At 44.2% G+C, this 20,000-nt stretch overlaps 1 protein-coding gene and 1 long non-coding RNA gene across 3 annotated transcripts in view; both read left to right on the top strand.

Annotated features, from left to right (window-relative positions):
- The window catches only part of LOC138950092 (uncharacterized), a 30,500-nt gene extending 10,506 nt beyond the window's left edge, over positions 1–19,994 (top strand). For both annotated transcript variants that reach the window (XR_011450493.1, XR_011450490.1), the window contains exons 4-6: positions 480–659; positions 6,447–6,647; positions 19,801–19,994. This is a non-coding gene — a long non-coding RNA (uncharacterized lncRNA). The remainder of the gene's footprint in view (positions 1–479; positions 660–6,446; positions 6,648–19,800) is intronic.
- Positions 1–20,000, top strand: part of LOC138950078 (gonadotropin-releasing hormone II receptor-like) — a 317,174-nt gene that overhangs the window by 245,833 nt on the left and 51,341 nt on the right. The gene's annotated exons all lie outside the window — the stretch shown is intronic.

Raw genomic sequence — 20,000 nt, 5'->3', positions numbered from 1 at the left:
TCTCTCTCTCTCTCTCTCTCTCTCTCTCTCTCTCTCTCTCTCTCTCTCTCTCTCTCTCTCTCTTAATCTATCTTTCTCTCTTAATCTCTCTCTCTCTCTTTCTCTCTCTCTCTCTCTCTCTCTCTCTCTCTCTCTCTCTCTCTCTCTCTGTCTCTCTGTCTCTCTCCTTAGAAGTAAGGACCGGTTAGTAAGAAAAGGCGTCGCCTTAAACCTCTATCCTTGAAAAATAAAGTTCCATCATCTCTCTCAGTCTCTCTCTCTCTGTCTCTGTCTCTCTCTATCTCTCTCTCTCTATCTCTCTCTCTCTGTCTCTATCTCTCTCTCTTATTCTATCTCTCTTAATTTCTCTCTCTCTCTCTCTCTCTCGCTCTCTCTCTCTCGCTCTCTCTCTCTCTCTCAATCTCTCTGTCTCCCTCTCTCTCTCTCTCTTAATCTCTCTTTCTTAATCTCTCTCTCTCTCTCTCTCCCTTTCCATGCAGACGAATTGAACTGGTGGCGGGGATGGACCCGCTGGACGGAGTGCACCAAGACATGCGGCGTGGGGGTGACCGAGAGATCACGTAAATGCATAGTGAAGAAGGGCGACCCTTGTTTCCACTTTTGTGACCATATGGAGACTGATGTCGTAAAACACGACTGTAATTCACAAGATTGCTGCGGTAAGGGTTCTTGTTTGAATTGTTCTTGGCTGTTGTTATCTTTCTCTTTTTGGCTCACCTGAGTAATCAGGAGAGTCTCAGTAATGAGCAGTGTTAGGCCGGCCGTCCGTTGACGAAAAACTAAACGTTGAGTTGATCTCGCGTGTGTTTGAAGCAAGAGCTTTGAAACTTTAAACACTAATAATAATATGTGAGCGCTTGACGTTCTCTAAGCGCTTTACAATGAATTGGTGAGAGGTCAAGGCAGGTGAGGTAGCCCGCACGTTGAACATCTCTCATGCTAGGTATTTTCGTGTTTCTATAACCCACCGAACTCTGACATGGATTACAGGATCTTTTCCGTGCGCACTTGGTCTTGTGCTTGCGTGTACACACAAAGGGGGTTAAGTCACTAGCAGGTCTGCACATAAGTTGACCTGGGAGATCGGAAAAATCTCCACTTTTAACATACCAGGCGGCAGCGACCGGGACTCGAACACACGACCTTCCGATTAGGAGGCCCACGTCTTACCACCACGCCACTACCCTCGTCACATTTTGGGGTCACAGCGGGGTAATGTTCGGCTCATACAAAGTCAACATTGAGTTGGGTTGGTGTTGTTTTGTTGAATTAGGATCTAAACTGGGCCAAACAATTATTTCAACAGATTTTAAACCCAAATTAAAACATAAGTCCCTGTGTCATTTCATTAGAACTGTATATGCCAGTAAAGGCCGTTCACTTAACCTTCAAGATCACCTTTTTGATTAAATATTTCTTTTACGAGGATCACGTGACCGCCGCTCAAGTAAGGGTACCCTCAAAATCGACCAGACAAAAACGGAAGGGCCGAATGAAAAATCGACCAAAAATCACAATAGGCAAAACTTTGCAACTTTGACATACGAGAAGAAATTCAAACCAATTATCTACCCTGAACAGATTGTTTTTGTTTGCTACCTTGCGTATTTCGTGTGCTATGCTATTGTAAAGCCGAGCGGTCTTAGCTTTACATTTCTGACACCAATTTGTACCCCGAAAGTGAGACGAGCTTCACATTAACTCTAACTGTCTGTTTCTGTGTCTTAGATGTTATACGTGTTTGAAGGTCTTTTGTCAGGTTGGCAATCACACGACAGGACAAACAGACACACAGAATATAAACTCAAGAAGAGGCGGGTGAAGTTCAAAATTGTATTGAATCAAAACAAATCATGAAAACAACTCAATACAAGGCGTAGATTCTTTTCAGAAAGTATATCTGTACATTGGTTCACTCTATTCCGGTAATTTTGCTACTCTTAAAAAAATATTCTAAGTCCTAAAAGGGCTGAAAATTTGGGCATGACCCGTAGGTACACTTTGCAAAAATACACTACTTGAGACTTGAAAAAAAATATGCTATGTCCTAAAATGGCTGAAAATTTGGGCAGGGATTCGGGGCCTGAATAAAAATAAAGTAAAAGAGTAAAGCGACGCCACTTTACTCGCCGTGTGGCAACCTGGGACTGCGGAACGTTTGTTTTTAACCCTGTTAGTTCAGTCCACAGGGCGGAGTCCGGTATACCATTTAGACAACAAAGTCATGTTGGTTGCTCAGACCCCGGAAGACAACTTCAATACTAGGTTGGGACCCTCCCACAACCGTTCGGTACTCAGGTTGGGACCCTCCCACAACCATTCCCAAAGGAGCAATGCTGTAACTCTAAGTGGGGAGTCCAGTATACCTTTTAGACACGAAGTCAGGTTGGTTGCTCAGACTACCGCCGAACCTCAAAAACTAATAGCTTATATATATGTCACAGTGGAAATGAGAATCCAGTGAGATTCCGAATCGCACTAGTGGAGATTGGAATTCCAGTTTGCACTAGGGCAAACTAGAATTCTCATCTCCACTGGATATTTGTTAGTGAAGATTGGAATTCCAGTTTGCCCTAGTGCAAACGGGAATCCAGTTTCAGTGGAGATGGGAATTCCAGTTTGCACTAGGGGAAATAGGAATTGGGGGAAATAATGTGGAGATGAGTGCAAACTGGAATTCCAATCTCCACTAGTGCGATTCGGAATCTCACTGGATTCTCATTTCCACTGTGACATATATACCTTCCATGACTGTCCCTGACGTCACAGCTAAGGAACCAATGAAAACGTCGCTCTGGGACCACAAACAAAAATGGGGAGGGAGGGGGAGAGTTTCGAGGCTGCTGTCAGCCTCCACAGCAGCTCAGTTAAAATCCCTCAAAAATACACAAAAACTCCTGTACTAAGAAAACTACATCAGAACCGTTATAAAGAAATACATCAATAAAATTGAAATTCTTCGACGCATCATTTCATACCAAACACTCATTGGTTATCAACACTGCGATCAGAGTGCAAAACCTCTGACTATTACCTCGCAAAATAGTCATGTCACACCAAAATAACGTATGCAGTTACAAGTTAACCACAATCAAACACAGTGTATACTCAACAGGCTTCTCGTATGTAGATGATAAACATAAAATCTACATTCTACTAAACACATAAATACAGAATACACGTTTATATTGAATACATGGGTAAAAGAAAGATTGATAAAAAAGCTACAGAAAAGAGAGAGAGAGAGAGAGAGAGAGAGAGAGAGAGAGAGAGAGAGAGAGAGAGTGTGAGTGTGTGTGTGTGTGTGTGTGTGTGTGTGTGTGTGTGTGTTCGTCTGTGTGTAACAAGTATTATTAACAAAAGCACAGCAACATAGAAGTAAAGAATTAGGTCAAAAAGGAAAAGGGGTTGGGGAGGAGGGAGGGAGAGGTGGATGTAGCAAAACAATGCCCTCGCTGACTGCCCTGGCTGACTGCCCTCGCTGACTGCCCTGGCTGACTGCCCTCGCTGACTGCCCTGGCTGACTGCCCTCGCTGACTGCCCTCGCGCACAAACAAAGGCGTAGGGGGTTATGACAGGAGAAGTGACCGAGGGGTTAAAAAGACAATACAGAAAGGTTACATTGGGAGAGGGGGGAAAAAGGTTCACAGACTGGCCCCTCCGACCTCCATAACTTGAATCCAGTCAGTTCGGCGCCATGGTGTCAGAGCCAATTAAATTCTACCGCGAGAGAACAATGAGAAAGGACTGGATCATACCTATTTCCAAACCATTTACTAAGGAAAAGAACAAATATGATTTTAGAGTGTGAATCTTAATTCCACACCGTTTCAATGCTAACTTAGATTATATATTCTGCTCTCTATGCCTTCTCTTATTCTTCACTCTATGAACTTTAAGAAGAAAATTGCATATGGAGAAAAGACAAATTATTCCTGTAGTCGCTTTTCTCCACACTATTCCTACTGATGCAGGTGTCGATCGCAAGAGCGAACACGGGGTTTTTTTACTCACATGCGAAGCAAAAGTGAGTCTATGTACTCACCCGAGTCGTCCGTCCGTCCGTCCGTCCGTCCGTCCGAAAAACTTTAACGTTGGATATTTCTTGGACACTATTCAGTCTATCAGTACCAAATTTGGCAAGATGGTGTATGATGACAAGGCCCCAAAAAACATACATAGCATCTTGACCTTGCTTCAAGGTCAAGGTCGCAGGGGCCATAAATGCTGCCTAAAAAACAGCTATTTTTCACATTTTTCCCATTTTCTCTGAAGTTTTTGAGATTCAATACCTCACCTATATATGATATATAGGGCAAAGTAAGCCCCATCTTTTGATACCAGTTTGGTTTACCTTGCTTCAAGGTCAAGGTCACAGGAGCTCTTCAAAGTTGGATTGTATACATATTTTGAAGTGACCTTGACCCTGAACTATGGAAGATAACTGTTTCAAACTTAAAAATTATGTGGGGCACATGTTATGCTTTCATCATGAGACACATTTGGTCACATATGATCAAGGTCAAGGTCATTTTGACCCTTATGAAATGTGACCAAAATAAGGTAGTGAACCACTAAAAGTGACCATATCTCATGATAGAAAGAGCCAATAAGCACCATTGTACTTCCTATGTCTTGAATTAACAGCTTTGTGTTGCATGACCTTGGATGACCTTGACCTTGGGTCAAGGTCACATGTATTTTGGTAGGAAAAATGTGCAAAGCATGTGAGTCGTATGGGCTTTGCCCTTCTTGTTTCATCTTTGATGCAATGTTCAGTCTTATAAAATCTCTTTCGGAAGATTATAGGGGAGCCGGAAGGATAGGGGGGGCGGGGGGGGGGGGGGGGCGGGGGAGGGGGGACCACAACCCTTTATCTGGGTGTCATCAGCATACTATTGTCCTCACACGCATGCATGGATATGACGTCAGAGAGTGCCGGCGTGTAGAGTGTGAACAGGGCCACGAGGGACACCGTTCTCAAGAGGAACACAGCATGATTCATGTTGTCTGGTTTGTAACCTTTGGTAGGACATGGCACGTTCTCAAGAGGAACACAGCATGATTCATGTTGTCTGGTTTGTAACCTTTGGTAGGACATGGCACTTTCTCAAGAGGAACACAGCATGATTCATGTTGTCTGGTTTGTAACCTTTGGTAGGACATGGCACATTCTCAAGAGGAACACAGCATGATTCATGTTGTCTGGTTTGTAACCTTTGGTAGGACATGGCACATTCTCAAGAGGAACACAGCATGATTCATGTTGTCTGGTTTGTAACCTTTGGTAGGACATGGCACGTTCTCAAGAGGAACACAGCATGATTCATGTTGTCTGGTTTGTAACCTTTGGTAGGACATGGTACATTCTCAAGAGGAACACAGCATGATTCATGTTGTCTGGTTTGTAACCTTTGGTAGGACATGGCACGTTCTCAAGAGGAACACAGCATGATTCATGTTGTCTGGTTTGTAACCTTTGGTAGGACATGGCACGTTCTCAAGAGGAACACAGCATGATTCATGTTGTCTGGTTTGTAACCTTTGGTAGGACATGGCACGTTCTCAAGAGGAACACAGCATGATTCATGTTGTCTGGTTTGTAACCTGTGGTAGGACATGGCACATTCGAAAACTTTGATACAATGTTTGACTCACCTGAGTAATAGGTGAGTCTGAATATCCATCCGTGTCAGTCCGTATGGACGGCCGTCCGTCCGTCCGTCCGCCCTTTCGTCCGTCCGTCAGTCCGTCCGTCCGCCCGCCCGTCCGTCCGTCCGTCCGTCCGTCCGTCCGTCCGCCCGTCCGTCCGTCCGCCCGTCCGTCCGTCCGTCCGCCCGTCCGTCCGTCCGCCCGTCCGTCCGTCCGTCCGTCCGTCCGCCCGTGGACAAAAAACATGATGTTGATGTTATTTCGGACGTTTTTCAAGCTAGACCTTTGAAACTTTGCACACGTTAAGGGTTTGATGATCTAACGAAATGTTCCGGGTAAGGTTGACCTTCGTCAAATTTTGGGGTCACATGGGGTCATAATTGATTTATAATAACTAAACATTATCTCTGACGTTTTTGAAGCTACTGCTTTGAAACTTTGAAAACTTCAAGGGTGTGACACTCTGCCAACATGACCCTAGTTTGGTTGACCCTAGTCAAATAATGGTGTGACGGTGGGGTCATGTTCGTAAATACTTTACGTTGGTATTTTCTCAGTTCTTTTGGGAGCAAAAGTCAATACATTTCACACAATTGTAGGTATATTGATAATCAGCAGACATGGCCAAAATGTGAATTTGTTTTCGACAACTTTCAGAGTAAAAGCATGAAAATGTCAGCTGGAGTGTGTGTGTGTGTGTGTGTGTGTGTGTGTGTGTGTGTGTGTGTGTGTGTGTGTGTGTGTGTGTGTGTGTGTGTGTGTGTGTGTGTGTGTGTGTGTGTGTGTGTGTGCAGTGCGGGGAGGTTGGGGCCACTGGTTCGAGTGGTCGAATTGCCCAGTGTCCTGCAACCGTACACCGGCCACACCTGTGATGCTGGTATCATCACGTGATTGCAATAGTCCAAAGCCCGTCTGCCGTGGTGATTGGTTCTGCCAGGGGACTAGCAGACGAACTAAACCCTGCGCAATCCAGCCACCTGACTGCCCCGTCTGCAGTAAGTGGCATTTTGATTTCTTGACATTGTGCCAAGTTTAGACTCGTTGCAAGCAGACTAGAAATCGAGATGAGGGTGATGGTTTGGTGTGTGTGTGTGGTGTATGTATGTGTGTGTGTGTGTGTGTGTGTGTGTGTGTGTGTCCACCTGTGTGTGTCCACCTGTGTCTGTTTGTGTGTCTGTGTGTTTGTGTATGTGTCTGGAGAGAGAAAGAGAGAGAGAGAGAAAGAGAGAGAGAGAGAAAGAGAGAGAGAGAGAGAGATTGTGAAAGAGAGAGAGAGAGAGAGAGAGAGAGAGAGAGAGAGAGAGAGAGAGAGAGAGAGAGAGAGAGAGAGACGGACAGACGCTGTGGCGACATCACATTTGAATCAAAATACACGTAAAAATCCACTCCTGCATTGAGAAATGTTCATGCCGATAATACATGATAAAGAAGGATTCGTTGTTCCCGATCAGGGGCTACAGTTGGAAATGGAAGTTCACCAAAAATTGGCAACATACTAACTAAAATACGGTGGGTGACATGGGCGCCCCCATTTTTTGAGCAAACGCCATCCAAAGCCGCTTTGGCCGGGTAGAAATTCCGTAGTTTCCAAGTCTATGGATAAAGATCGCGTAAGAAAATGACGTCAAAGGCTTTGACGTCATTTAATGCATCATGGAAATTCTGTTTGGCCTGGCAATTGTTGATATCGAGCGTTTTGATACGTTGCGCAGCGTAAACTGGTCTATTTAGATCTACTCATTGTCTCGTAGCGTAAACTGGTCTATTTAGATCTACTCATTGTCTCGTAGCGTAAACTGGTCTATTTAGATCTACTCATTGTCTCGTAGCGTAAACTGGTCTATTTAGATCTACTCATTGTCTCGTAGCGTAAACTGGTCTATTTAGATCTACTCATTGTCTCGTAGCGTAAACTGGTCTATTTAGATCTACTCATTGTCTCGTAGCGTAAACTGGTCTATTTAGATCTACTCATTGTCTCGTAGCTTCTGTCTGCTTTTCACTGGCAGTCAACATTCGCCCCTTATTTTCATTTCCCTTGGTAAATTGCAGTTCGGCTTTGTACGTAAACGTGCAGTTTTTTTGCTCACGTAAGTGTAGCCTATGCGATCGTAACTTTGTCTGTCTGTGCGTGCGTGCGTGCGTGTGTATGTCTGTGGTAGAAACTTTAACATTTGACTAAACACCGAAATGCTCATTTCACCTGGTTATTTTTCAAGCAACATCTTCAAAGTATTGAAGCAATGGTCAACATTTTGTCGGCATGTGTGTAGTTAAAGAGTGTATCCACAGAAAACGGGTGGTGGGGGGTTTTGGGCGGGTAAAAGCAGGTGACTGGTTTGTGTTGTGTGTGGTATGTAGACCAGGTCAGGGGTCAAGACCAGGTCAGGTCGCGTAAAGGATTGTGGTTTAGACTCACTTTCCAGTTCTCACCTCTGCATTCGCCGATTCGGGGAAGACGATTTCACATTATTCGATTTCTTAGCTCAAGAAAAATAGATAAAGAAGATACCAAAGCCAAAGGAGATTTCCAACAGTTTGATCTGCACAGCGTGTTTCCAGTGTCTGCGCAGGGAAGATCAGCTGTCAAAAGCGCAGTGTCAATCTGGCAGTCGTGTCCCCAGTAACAATGTAAGTACAAACAGATCTAGTGTCTCCCACTCATAAAGCGTGTCACATAATTAAGCTTACTGATCATTCGTTTTGTTTAATTTCTTTCTATTTCAGCAGACACGGATATGAAAAACAGTGCTAGGCAGTCACCTCCAGTGAAATTAGTTGATCTAAACTGCCTGTAATGTTTGGATGTCTTTGTTCTTGGTTCGATTTATGTGAATTTCAAGACTTGCAGTAGAGTCTCAAGTTTACTCTGCCCGTATAAAACTGTCTACTATTTACTTGAACATGCAGATATAAGGAAACGGGAGGAATCTGTTCTCAAAGTCAAAATTATTAAGATTTTGCCTCAGTTTCAAAACATGCTCTGTCATGGTTCTGTCTGTAAAATGTGGTGCCTTTCTACAGACAATTTGTGAATGCTAGATCTACCTAGATCTGTATCGCGTTTCATTCCAGACTTTTCTCTTTGATTATACTATTTGCTGTTTACGCAGTAAGCTTATCACGATTCGTTAATGTCCGTAACGTTTGGTAACTAAACTCACCTTGCAACAGCTTCCTTGGCTTTGTTGGCATTTTTTTTCAAGGCAGCACAACGTTAGATTAGCTTCTGTTGGACAGCAGGTAGCATGCGAGTTTTGAGACAACGACAGTCGTCCAAAGAAAGCTTGCTGTGGAATTTTGTTCTACATAATGGCACATGTGATTCTGTATTTTTCAGCGGTTAATGTTAATGGTTTATTTTTTCCTCTGTTGATTTCTTCCTTCTGAGTTGATCGTTATCATTCAACCAAGACCATCAGATAGCAAGGGTGGATCCAGGAAAGGGGGGCACACCCAAACTTTTCACGAACTTGAAGGCGCGAAGCGCCTGAATTGAGGGTGCAAAGCGCCCGAAAATGCCAGGGTGGGTCGGGTGCATGACCCCACCCCCCCCACCTGAATCTCTCTCTCTTTCCCTATAGGGGGGGTCCGGGCCCCCTTCCCCGCCCCCTCCTAAATCCACCACTGGAGAGTACCTCAGTTGCTCCTCAAAATGGACTGTGAATAGTGTGTTGACTGTGTTGACCGTCAGAATTGTTTTAAGAACCAGGCTGCTGCAGTCAGTTGACATGTTACGCATAATGTAGGATTCCCATGCATGCTGCATAGGTAAAGTAGCTTGTATAACCCGACTATTCAGTATCAAAACACTGTTTTTATTTGTGTAGGTTGTAGTCATCACAACTAATCGTATTTTGCCTTTTGTTTCAGAAAGGAGGATAAGCTACAACAAGATCGACGCTATGTCAGATATGCCTGTCACGAAGTGGTTTGCATGTGAATTAAATGTACGTGTTCTGCCCTATTGCACTGTCTCTACCCTTTTCACACCAAACACTTCAAAAACAGAATTTGGGAGGATGCAGGCTCATTATTTCCTCAACCAAAAAAACACTTCTTCACTTTAAATACATCAATACGAAACAACTTTTCGACACACAGTTCGCACAATCTTCCAGCTTTCACTCAATGTATGTAAATACATATTATAACAATACTTTCTCAAATATAGATTAACGCACACAGGAAGGTACCGACAGACACTCACGAGTTCGAATCACGGCTCACTGCATGTCGCCAGTTCACTTCCTTGTCTCGCTGAATCCTCGTAGAATAATGAATTCAGATGCCAACACACACAGATGCCAACACACACCTTTCACTGAAGATACCAATACACACCTTTCACTGAAGATGCCCACACACACCTTTCACTGAAGATGCCAACACACACCTTTCACTGAAGATGCCAACACACACCTTTCACTGAAGATGCCAACACACACCTTTCATGTTTCTCCCCGAGAAACCCTTCCGCCCTTAGCGGAAACAACCGTCGTCAGCTACGACCGGTATCGATGAAGACTCCACTCGTCTAGTCATCTGCGTCGATGTGGTCCCTTGCTCGCCACCATCGTCCCGCGCTTCTCCCGTGTAAGGACCCTCCCTTACACGCCATGGAAATCCCTCATGGAAACTCCTAAAGAATTTAACCAAGTCTTAATACAACATTCTCTAAAACCATCTCTTCTTCCAAACGTTCATGTACCACTCATACATTCTCGTTCATTCCACGTTCACATTCCGTCCACATTCAATATCCAAACTAATACTTAATCTATGAATAACACTCCCCATACAAAGCATGACCGTCTTAAGCATAACATAAATGCGTAGCAATTATGTTCAAGAAATTCCCCATGAAAAACCCTAATACAATTACATCAAGAATTCTCTCAACGCTTCACACTAAGATTTGGTGCACTTTATATACACTAACCTTTACGCTCCAGCTATGTATTCCAACGTCAATAATATACAACATAGTAAATCATTTACCTTAAGAGACCCGTCTCTTGAAAGAGTACTTGTTCCCAGAACAAATCTGACACGCGCCGACAACCTTCCCGGTTGAAAATCTCAAACACAGCTCATCTCAAGCTAAAGCCAGTTTTGCGTGAAACACACAAAACACGTGAATAACGCCAGTCCGGTCAGCTACGCATCGCCTGTACAACATTTAGGGAGGTTAAAAACACGACGTGTACCTCACAAATATGCTACTCACATCTTTGTGACAATGCCTCAGCCACATGACGACTTCTGAATTTAAATCCACTCGGCATGGTGACAAGTCTTGATGAAAAGTATATGACTGAGGACAGCAGTGGAAAAAGTGACCACATGGCAGGTACCTATTGCTTAGTATCTGCAGTGCAAAAGACAGATACGTTGATGGTAGATTTCCAAATGAACACAGCACCCGCATAATTATCTACTGCTGATTTACCATCAATCAATCAATCAAAATGAAGCTTATATAGCGCGTATTCCGTGGGTACAGTTCTAAGCGCTTGTCAAAGAGTTGTCAACATAGGACTAACAAAGAAACTAACATCTTCAGACGGACACGCACCCTATCACACACTAGCAAACCCTGGTAAACATAGACCAAACAACTGTTTAACAACGATGTACACATCAATAGCTAGGTCCAAACAAAATAATATTAAGCACAAAGAAAACACCTCTCACAGAGCACAGCACAAGAATGTCTTTTGGAGCACAACACATCACGTCGAGCATGAAAGTCGCAGCCAGCTACGGGAAGAACTGAGTCTTCAACCTACTCTTGAACGCGTCAAGAGAGGGGCTCTGACGAAGCTCAAGCGGCAGGGAGTTCCAGACGGACGGGCCCGCGGAGGGGAATGCACGCTGACCAGCAGATGCGAGTTTCGAGCGAGGGATGTGGAGGCGGAGAGGGTCAGCAGCAGAACGAAGGGGACGGTCGGAGGGATGGGTGTACAGGTCCAGGGAAGATTGAAGGTACTCGGGAGCAGAGTCGTTGAGACACTTGCAGGCCTTGACATTAACTTTTCTGACAACTTGCCCTGTCGGGCAAGTACACATCAAAACTACTTGCCCCATTTTTTTTTTACTTGCCACAATAAACTAAATAGAGAATGAGATATAAAACAATAAAACGGAGTAACGCAAACAGTAACACACTGACTCTTTTGCTCAAAGATGTTTTGCAAGCATTTCTTTCTTTCAACAAGTGAAGGTATTTATTTATTATCATTGCTTAACGACTACGTTGGTCTTCTTGCTCTCTCTCCCTCTTCCCACCACCTTTGAACAGCAAGAGCTGAGTTGTAGCCATCAGATTCTGGCCCTTCAATGCTCAAGTACGTGAGCATGGACAGAGTCTCTGTGTTCAGGCTTGAACGCCAGTCACTCATAACACGTTTCATGCGCTTTGTAGTTGTTAAAAAGGAAAACATCGACGACTGCGAAGCCATTTTGAACTGTGCTTCTCAGTTTTCAGACAGCTCTTCATTGATTGGCTCTTAGCCGTGACCTAAACCAATGAGAAGCCGCGTTAGATTAAAGAAATGTCACCAAATCGGAAATTCCTGAATGGGGTGAATACATGAACGAAAGCATTTTCGGTTAGCAGAAGCGATCGATAACATTGGGGGAAACATTGGAAGAGTCTTGTTCTTCGGAAGTTTGGTCCTTTGTACGCCAAGGTATTTGAATACATTTTAATTTTCACTGACATATTGTCACTTGCCCCGTCGGGCAGCTGGTCATAAGGTTTACTTGCCCGACAGGTTCAAACGCTTGCCCCGGGCTGTCGGGCATTCGTTATTGTCGAGCCCTGACTTGTAGACCAGAGTGGACAGTTTGTAGGAGATTCGGGTGTTGACAGGGAGCCAGTGCAAGGAGCGAAGTAGGGGGGTGATGTGGTCTCGCTTCGTCTTCCTCAACGTCAGCCTGGCAGCGGCGGTCTGGACTCGTTGTAGGCCATGAATGGATGAGGCGGGGAGGCCGGCCAGAAGGGAGTTGCAGTAGTCCAGACGACTGAAGATGAGGGAGACAACCAGCTTGACACAGGCGTCGTGGGTGAGGTAGCGACGAATGGAGGCGATGCGTCGTAGGTGGAAAAAGCAGGTCTTGATGATGAAGGAGATGTGTGTCTGCATGGAGAGAGTGGAGTCGAGAAAGACGCCAAGGCTCTTGACAGCAGGGGAGAATGGAACAGTCGCGTCATCCAGCTGGAGGTCGGTCACAGTGAGGGAAGCAATCTTCTGTCGTGTTCCAACGAGAAGGGCCTCCGTCTTCTCGTTACGACGGGCAAGCTACAATCCAGGGCAGAGAACACTGCAGCGTTGTAATCCATCTCTTCATTTGTTTCAGGAAAGGACGTCCTTACAAATTAACATTACAATTCTCTGATACAAAGACATAGTGTACAGGAACATTCCGATAATTGAGTGGGACAGGATTAAACAAATTCCCTGGGCTGCAGTGAGGAAGTACACGGTTTTTCTGTCATTGACCTTAATAGCTTTCACACAGCCAGTATATGAGAGATAATGGTCTTCTTGGTGACCGTTCATGCCCAAGCACGTGGAGCTGGTTGCCAGCAGGACAATGTGTCACTGAACAATATCAGAGACTTCGGAGTGCGAGGACCAGGGCAAATAACCTCATGTGAACCTGTCTGAGTGTGACCATCGTGACGCCCATATCTTTAAATCTTAGTCGTATGACAATTCCAAGAATATATTATCTTGATACGCAAGCTCTAGAGTAAGTTAATGATTGTAGATAAACTTTGCCATGATAATTATGCTGATGCAGTATAAAAGTGTGTGTGTGTGTGTATGTGTGTGTGTGTGTGTGTGTGTGTGTGTGTGTGTGTGTGTGTGTGTGTGAGTGTGTGTGTGTGTGTGTGTGTGTGTGTGCGTGTGAGAGAGAGAGAGAGAGAGAGAGGGGGGATTGCACAAGATCTCCTTCAGGAACAACTACACCAACAACAAATACACAGTCATTGTATTTGTTTGACTTCTTTTAAAAATTATACATGGAGTAAATATGATGCGTTAGTTTTAACTCTGAGTGTGTTGTGTGTGTGTGGTGTGTGTGCACGTGCGTGTGCATGTGCGTGTGACGGAGTGACTTGAGCTTGTGTTACTGTTTGTCGATTTCTCACGGGAGCCTTGAAGGTTTCGCCTCTTGTTTTGTTTGTATTGACCTCATTTCTGCGTTGAAACAGGCAGTGCAATGACGTAACGTAACAAACTACAATTCAAATGGGGAGCCCCTAGGAATGGCGTGTGTTTGAGAAGTTTAAACTATTTGACAAGCCCCTAGGAATGGCGTGTGTTTGAGATGTATCAACTATTTGACAAGCCCCTAGGAATGGCGTGTGTTTGAGATGTATAAACTGTTTGACAAGCCCCTAGGAATGGCGTGTGTTTGAGATGTATAAACTGTTTGACAAGCCCCTGGGTATGGCGTGTGATTGAAATGTATGAACACGTTATTCCTAGGGGCTTGACACAGTTCACACATCTCAAGCACACAGCATTCCTAGAGGCTTGTCACACAGTTCATACATCTCAATTACGCACCTTGGGGCGTGTTGCACAGTTCCTACATCTGCTGTGTGCTTGAGACATATAAACTGTGTGACAAGCCCCCCAAAAATGGCGTGTGCTTGAGATGTATGAACTGTGTGACAAGCCCCGAAAAATGGCGTGTGCTTGAGATGTATGAACTGTGTGACAAGCCCCGAAAAATGATGTGTGCTTGAAACTCACGTGGCTCCTCTCAGTTGTGATCAGTTTGTCTCCTTGTGTGTGTCTGTGAGTGTGAGAAGGGAGCGTGAAGTAACTGCCAGGAGGGGGGATGGGGGGGGGGGGGGGGGGAGGGGGGAGCCACGGTGGTTAGGTACCCCACAGCTGTTGACAAGGTTTCGTTCCTGCTACTTTAGCTGCTGGCTGTGTTTAGCAGCCACCCTTTCCCCACAGCACGGCCGTGTATGAACTGTGTGACAAGCCTCAAGGTATGACGTGTGCTTGGGACGTATAAACTGTGTAAAAAGCATCTAGGTATGACGTGTGTTTCAGGTGTGTAACTGTGTGACAAGCCCCTATAAGTGACGTGTGTTTGAGATGTATGAGCTGTGTTAAAATGCCCTTAGAATTACGTTTGCTTGGGTGTATGAACTGTGTGACAAGGCCCCAGTAATGGTGTGTGCTTGAGATGTATGAACTGTGCGCCAAGTCTCTAAGAACGACGTGTGCTTGATATGTTTGAGAAGCCCTTACTAATTGCGTGTTCTTGAGATGCAGGAGCTGTGTGACACGCCCTTAGGAATGGTGTGTGCTTGAGATGTATGAACTTTGTGACAAGCCCCTTGGAATGACGTGTGCTTGAAATATATGAACTACTAGATGAATACCCGGAAAGAAGTAGAGCCGAATACCCGGCGAAGGGTGAGTGGCGCACCGTACGCCGGCTTCTCCGGGTGAGTGCGCACCGTTCGCCGGGTGAGTGGCGCACCGTACGCGATTGACGCCACACGAAGGAAAACTTCTAAAAATAGTAACGGGAATATGGATTGAGCGTTGTGGACAGTGACCTTCTAAACATAGTAACGGGAATATGGATTGACGCCACACGAAGGAAGGGATATAAACGCAAAACACTGGAGAAGATAAGGAAGAGTTACTGAGAATGAATGTAGTGGATCTACAGAAAAACCAAAATCGGTTCAGCGCTGCGCGCTGAGAGCAAGTGTTCAAAATTCTCATCGACCAGGTTGTGTCCGGGGTCTACCTTAATATGCCCACCAAATTTGAAGCAGATCCATCGAGAACTTTGGCCGTGCATCGCGAACACACAGACAGACAGACACAAGTCGTATACAGGGCCGGACTAGGCGAAGAGGAGGGGGGGGGGGTTGCCAGTGGTGGTCCAGGGGGATGTTCCCCCTGGCGGGGTCAAGGGGCAGAGCCCCTTGTGGGGGTCAGGGGGCGAAGCCCCCTGAAGCTGATGAGTAGGTCATATTTTGAGATAGGAAAATGGTCGCTCCTTGCATGAAACGGCATAAAATAAACAATAATAAAAAAAAATTAATAAGTGAGGTACATGTTTAGGCTAGGGAGGGGGGTTGCGCAACCCCCATAACCCCCCCGGTAGTCCGGCCCTGCGTATATATATATATATATATGACTAAGTGCCAAAAGGTGCGCACGAAAAGCGGACAAAGGGGCTAAAAAATAAAAGTTGACAAACACGACTGATATTGTGATTTTTGTTAAGACAACAGATGCTGGAACCCAATTACGAAAAGAAAAGATAAATTTACCCAAATGATTTTACAAATAACGATAATTTTGTTCGTTATATCATTCAAAACGGCACTGAGTCATAGCATTAAGGTTATCTCGCACGTTTTTAAAGCCAGGGCTTTGAAACTTGGCACACAACCAAAGTATAATGACCTCCAGGTATGGTGCACATCACATTAAACAACATTGAATTTCAAGGTCACAGCGAGGTTAAATTTCCTTTGCAAACTGGAAAATTGTCGTTGTCACGTCTTACATGTTTTAATACTAGATCAGTTAGACTTTACATACTTCACATACTTTCAGCATTTTTATAAAACCTCATTAAAAGTGACCTGCTGGTTAATCTTTGTCAAAGTTCAAGGTCACAGCGGGGTCACATCTGGTCCAAATGTGGAATATTTTCAATTTATTCAGCGCGTTTATAGCACGAGCTTTGAAAATACACACAGTTCTAGTGTATAATGTTCACACACGATTAAAGTCTGGTTGAAAAAGTCAAGGTCACAGCAGGGTCGCGTTGAGGTCAAACATATACATTTTTCAATGAGGTTTTCTCATATGTTTTTGAAGCTAGGGCCTTGAAACTTGGCACACTACGCAAGTTAAATTAAACCTCATCAAATTCCAAGGTCACAGTAAGGTTAAAGATCCTTTAAGGATATTTTCTAAAAAAGGTGACCGCCTGGTTAATGTTTGTCAAATTTCAAGGTCACAGCAGTGCCATCTGGCTTAAACTTTGAAAAATTGTCAATTTCTTCAACTAGCTTTATAGTATTTCTATGAGTCATGTTGAATGGAATGGTGGCATGTGCCTCTATTCTAGCTAACAACAAAGCTGAAAAAATGAATATTATCTGTTTGTTTTGTTTGTTTTACCCGTACGAGACCTTTCTGTGACCTTGACATGTGACAAGGATCTACCTTAACTTCTTTGAGTCGGAGAATCATTGAGAGTTGTGTGATGTTTGAAGGCTCTCCCTTTAAAAACAACTGAGATAATGATGCATTTTCGTGTTTTTGATTTGCCCATATGTGACCTTGAGATTCGACAAAGGTCAACAAGACTTTAACCGTGTATGGAGGCTATTAAGCCCAAAAATGTGAACTTTCAAGGTTCTTGCTTTGAAAAACTCTGAGAAAAAGGTTATGGTTTTTTTTTTACCCACACGAGACCCTGCTATGACCTTCACATTTCTCAAGGATCAACCTTGAATTCTCCATGTTGAACAATCATTAAGCAAAAGCGTTGTTTGAAGTTTGAAGGTTCTAGCTTCAAAAATCTCTGAAAATGAATGTTTCATCCGTTTTCTGAACCACATGTGACCCAGCCGTGACCTTGAAATCTGACAAGGGTCAACAAGACTTTTACCATGCATGGGGGCGATTAAACCCCAAATGTGTGTGAAGTTTCAAGGTTTCAACTTAAAAAACGTCTGAGAAAAATATACATTTTCCTTTTTGGACAATGTGTTGCACGCAAGACAACACGACAAACGCTCGTGTTATCATTCTTTTACTTTAAGGTCGACTTGCGTGCCCGCTCTTTCGCTAATCTCAATTAAAATTCATCTTGGAAGTTCGGTTTTATTACGCTTTTAATTAAGAAGATTAAACTAAGACAACAAATAGTTAGTTTTACCCATTAAACTCGATAAGGTAGTGACATTTTATGTTGAACGCAAGATGGTGTCGCACGCAAGATCTGAAAAGATGTTGACGACATAATTTCAACACTTGATAGCGCATTTGTGGTTCGTGATTTCTTCACAAATTTTGAACACAGAATGTGTCACGTGGTTCCGTAGATGAAGTAGATCTTTGTACATGTAAATTTTGTTTTTAAAAGAAAATAACTGTTAATTACCGAACATTTTGTCGCACGCAAGTTATGACGAAATGTTCAAATCGTTTTCAAAAATGCTGTTCAAAAGTTCTGCAGTCTTTGCTGGATTACTTGAAAGACAGCAGTTTGATACACCGTTATCGCTTGACGTGTCGACATCAATTCCAGAGTTTTTGAAAAAGAAATTTAGTAAATATCTGCGATTGAAAAATGTATGCCGTGATGACGACACATCTTGCGTGCGACACCTTAAAATTCGGTTATCGAAAAGAAAAAAAAATTCTCTCGAGATTTAGATTTGACGTTTGGTCTCGTCTGTAAAGCGATGTTTCAGGCATCCAATCAAACTAAATGCAATTCATTTGTGCTTCTTGTTATTTTTCTGTGGCATATTCAAAACACAAGGTATCACGATGTCCGTTTTCAGATGGCCGGTTTTGGCGTTATTTTTGACTTTAAACAAAGATAACTTCAAAACCGTTTAAGTCAGACACACGAAATTATGTCCACTATCTCTTCGCACATTCATCCACACACACACCAATTTTCAGCAGACACACGTTTTTAGAAACATTTTTATTGTAAAACAAAGTCGTCTTCTGTTCTGTGAGCACCTTTTGGCACTTAGTCATATAGACTAGAATGAATACCATTACCCGCTTCGCCGGGTAGCCGGCTTCGCCGGGAAGAAGTACTTAGAGCCGTACGCCGGCTTCGCCGGGTCCGAACAATGGACCCGCCAAGCTTAGGTCCCTCCCAGATTCGTGGAATGGGAACAGCACGAAAATGATTCAGTGGCCATAATGCCATTCCTGACCATATCGAGTCCCATCCTTGTCGACGAATGTAACCGTGTTAATCACCTTTGGAGGCGAACTCCACTCAAACAGGACTGAGCAAGTTATGGCTTCTAAAAGGAAGGCCAGTACATAAATTTACACAAAAGCCGCCAGACCACATCACAAACAGAACTGAACAATGCACAGGTGTTGCTCACATAGAGACACACACACACACACACACACACACACACACACACACACAAAAACACAGAGAAGCCGTATCTATAGAGAGATAGATGACAGTGTATTTTTCGCGTGGCTATAAATGGATTCGACCTTTGCACTTTTACAGTGAGGATAATTTACGGGTCCAATTTACGTTCTGGACACTGCGTTGACCTTTTAAAAATAGTAACAGTAACAGAACGCCGGGAATATCCGAAGACGCTCCACTCACACTATAGTGCACCATTACGAAGGAAGGGAGGTAAACGCTGAAAACCTGGAGAATATGAGAAGATAAGGAAGAGTTACTTATAATGGTGAAATGAACACAAAAACCAAAATCGATTCAGCGCTGCGCGCTGAGAGCACGTGTTGAAATATCTCATCGATGATATTGTGTCCGGGGTGTAGCTGAATACGGTGTCCAAATTTGAAAAAGATCCACCGAGAACTTTGGCTTTGGTGTGTCGGTATGGGGGCCCGGGTAGCTGAGGTGGAACCAAAATAGCTGAGGTGGAAGCAAAATCGGTTCAGCGCTGCGAGCTGAGAGCACGTGTTGAAATATCTCATCGATGAGGTTGTGTCCGGGGTCTCTCTGAATAAGCCCACCAAATTTGAAGCAGATCCATCGAGAACTTTGGCCGTGCATGGCGAATACACAAACACACAGACACACAGACAGACACTAGTCGTATATATATAGATGAGACCAGCCCCTAGGAATGACGTGTGCTTTAGATGTTTGAACTGTGTCACAAGCCTTTAGGAATGAAGTGTGTTTAAAATCCATTAATTGCATGACATGCCCCTAGAAATGGCGTGTACTTGAGGTAAATGGGCCGTGTGGCTCCTCTCAGTGTTGCGCTCAGTTTGTCTCCTTGTGTGTCTGTGAGTGTGAGAAGGGAGAGAGGAGGAATTGCCAGTGGGGTAAAGCCAAGGCGTTTGGCACCGGTCAGTGTTGTGGTCAGTTTATTTGTGTGTGCAGTGCGGAGGGACGGCGGCTGGAGCTCGTGGTCAGCCTGGTCGCAGTGTCCAGTCACATGCGGGGGAGGGACACAGAGGAAGACACGGACCTGCACCAACCCTGCTCCTGCTTGTCGGGGGAGTAACTGCCCGGGGCCCGACCATGAGACATTTCCTTGCGCCACCTCTCAGTGTTAGGGAGGCCCACAGATAAAATCCAAA

This window comes from Littorina saxatilis, linkage group LG1 (genome assembly GCF_037325665.1).
Source record: "Littorina saxatilis isolate snail1 linkage group LG1, US_GU_Lsax_2.0, whole genome shotgun sequence".
Classification (NCBI taxonomy): Eukaryota; Metazoa; Mollusca; class Gastropoda; order Littorinimorpha; family Littorinidae; genus Littorina; species Littorina saxatilis.
This window is presented reverse-complemented; position numbering and strand designations above follow the sequence as displayed.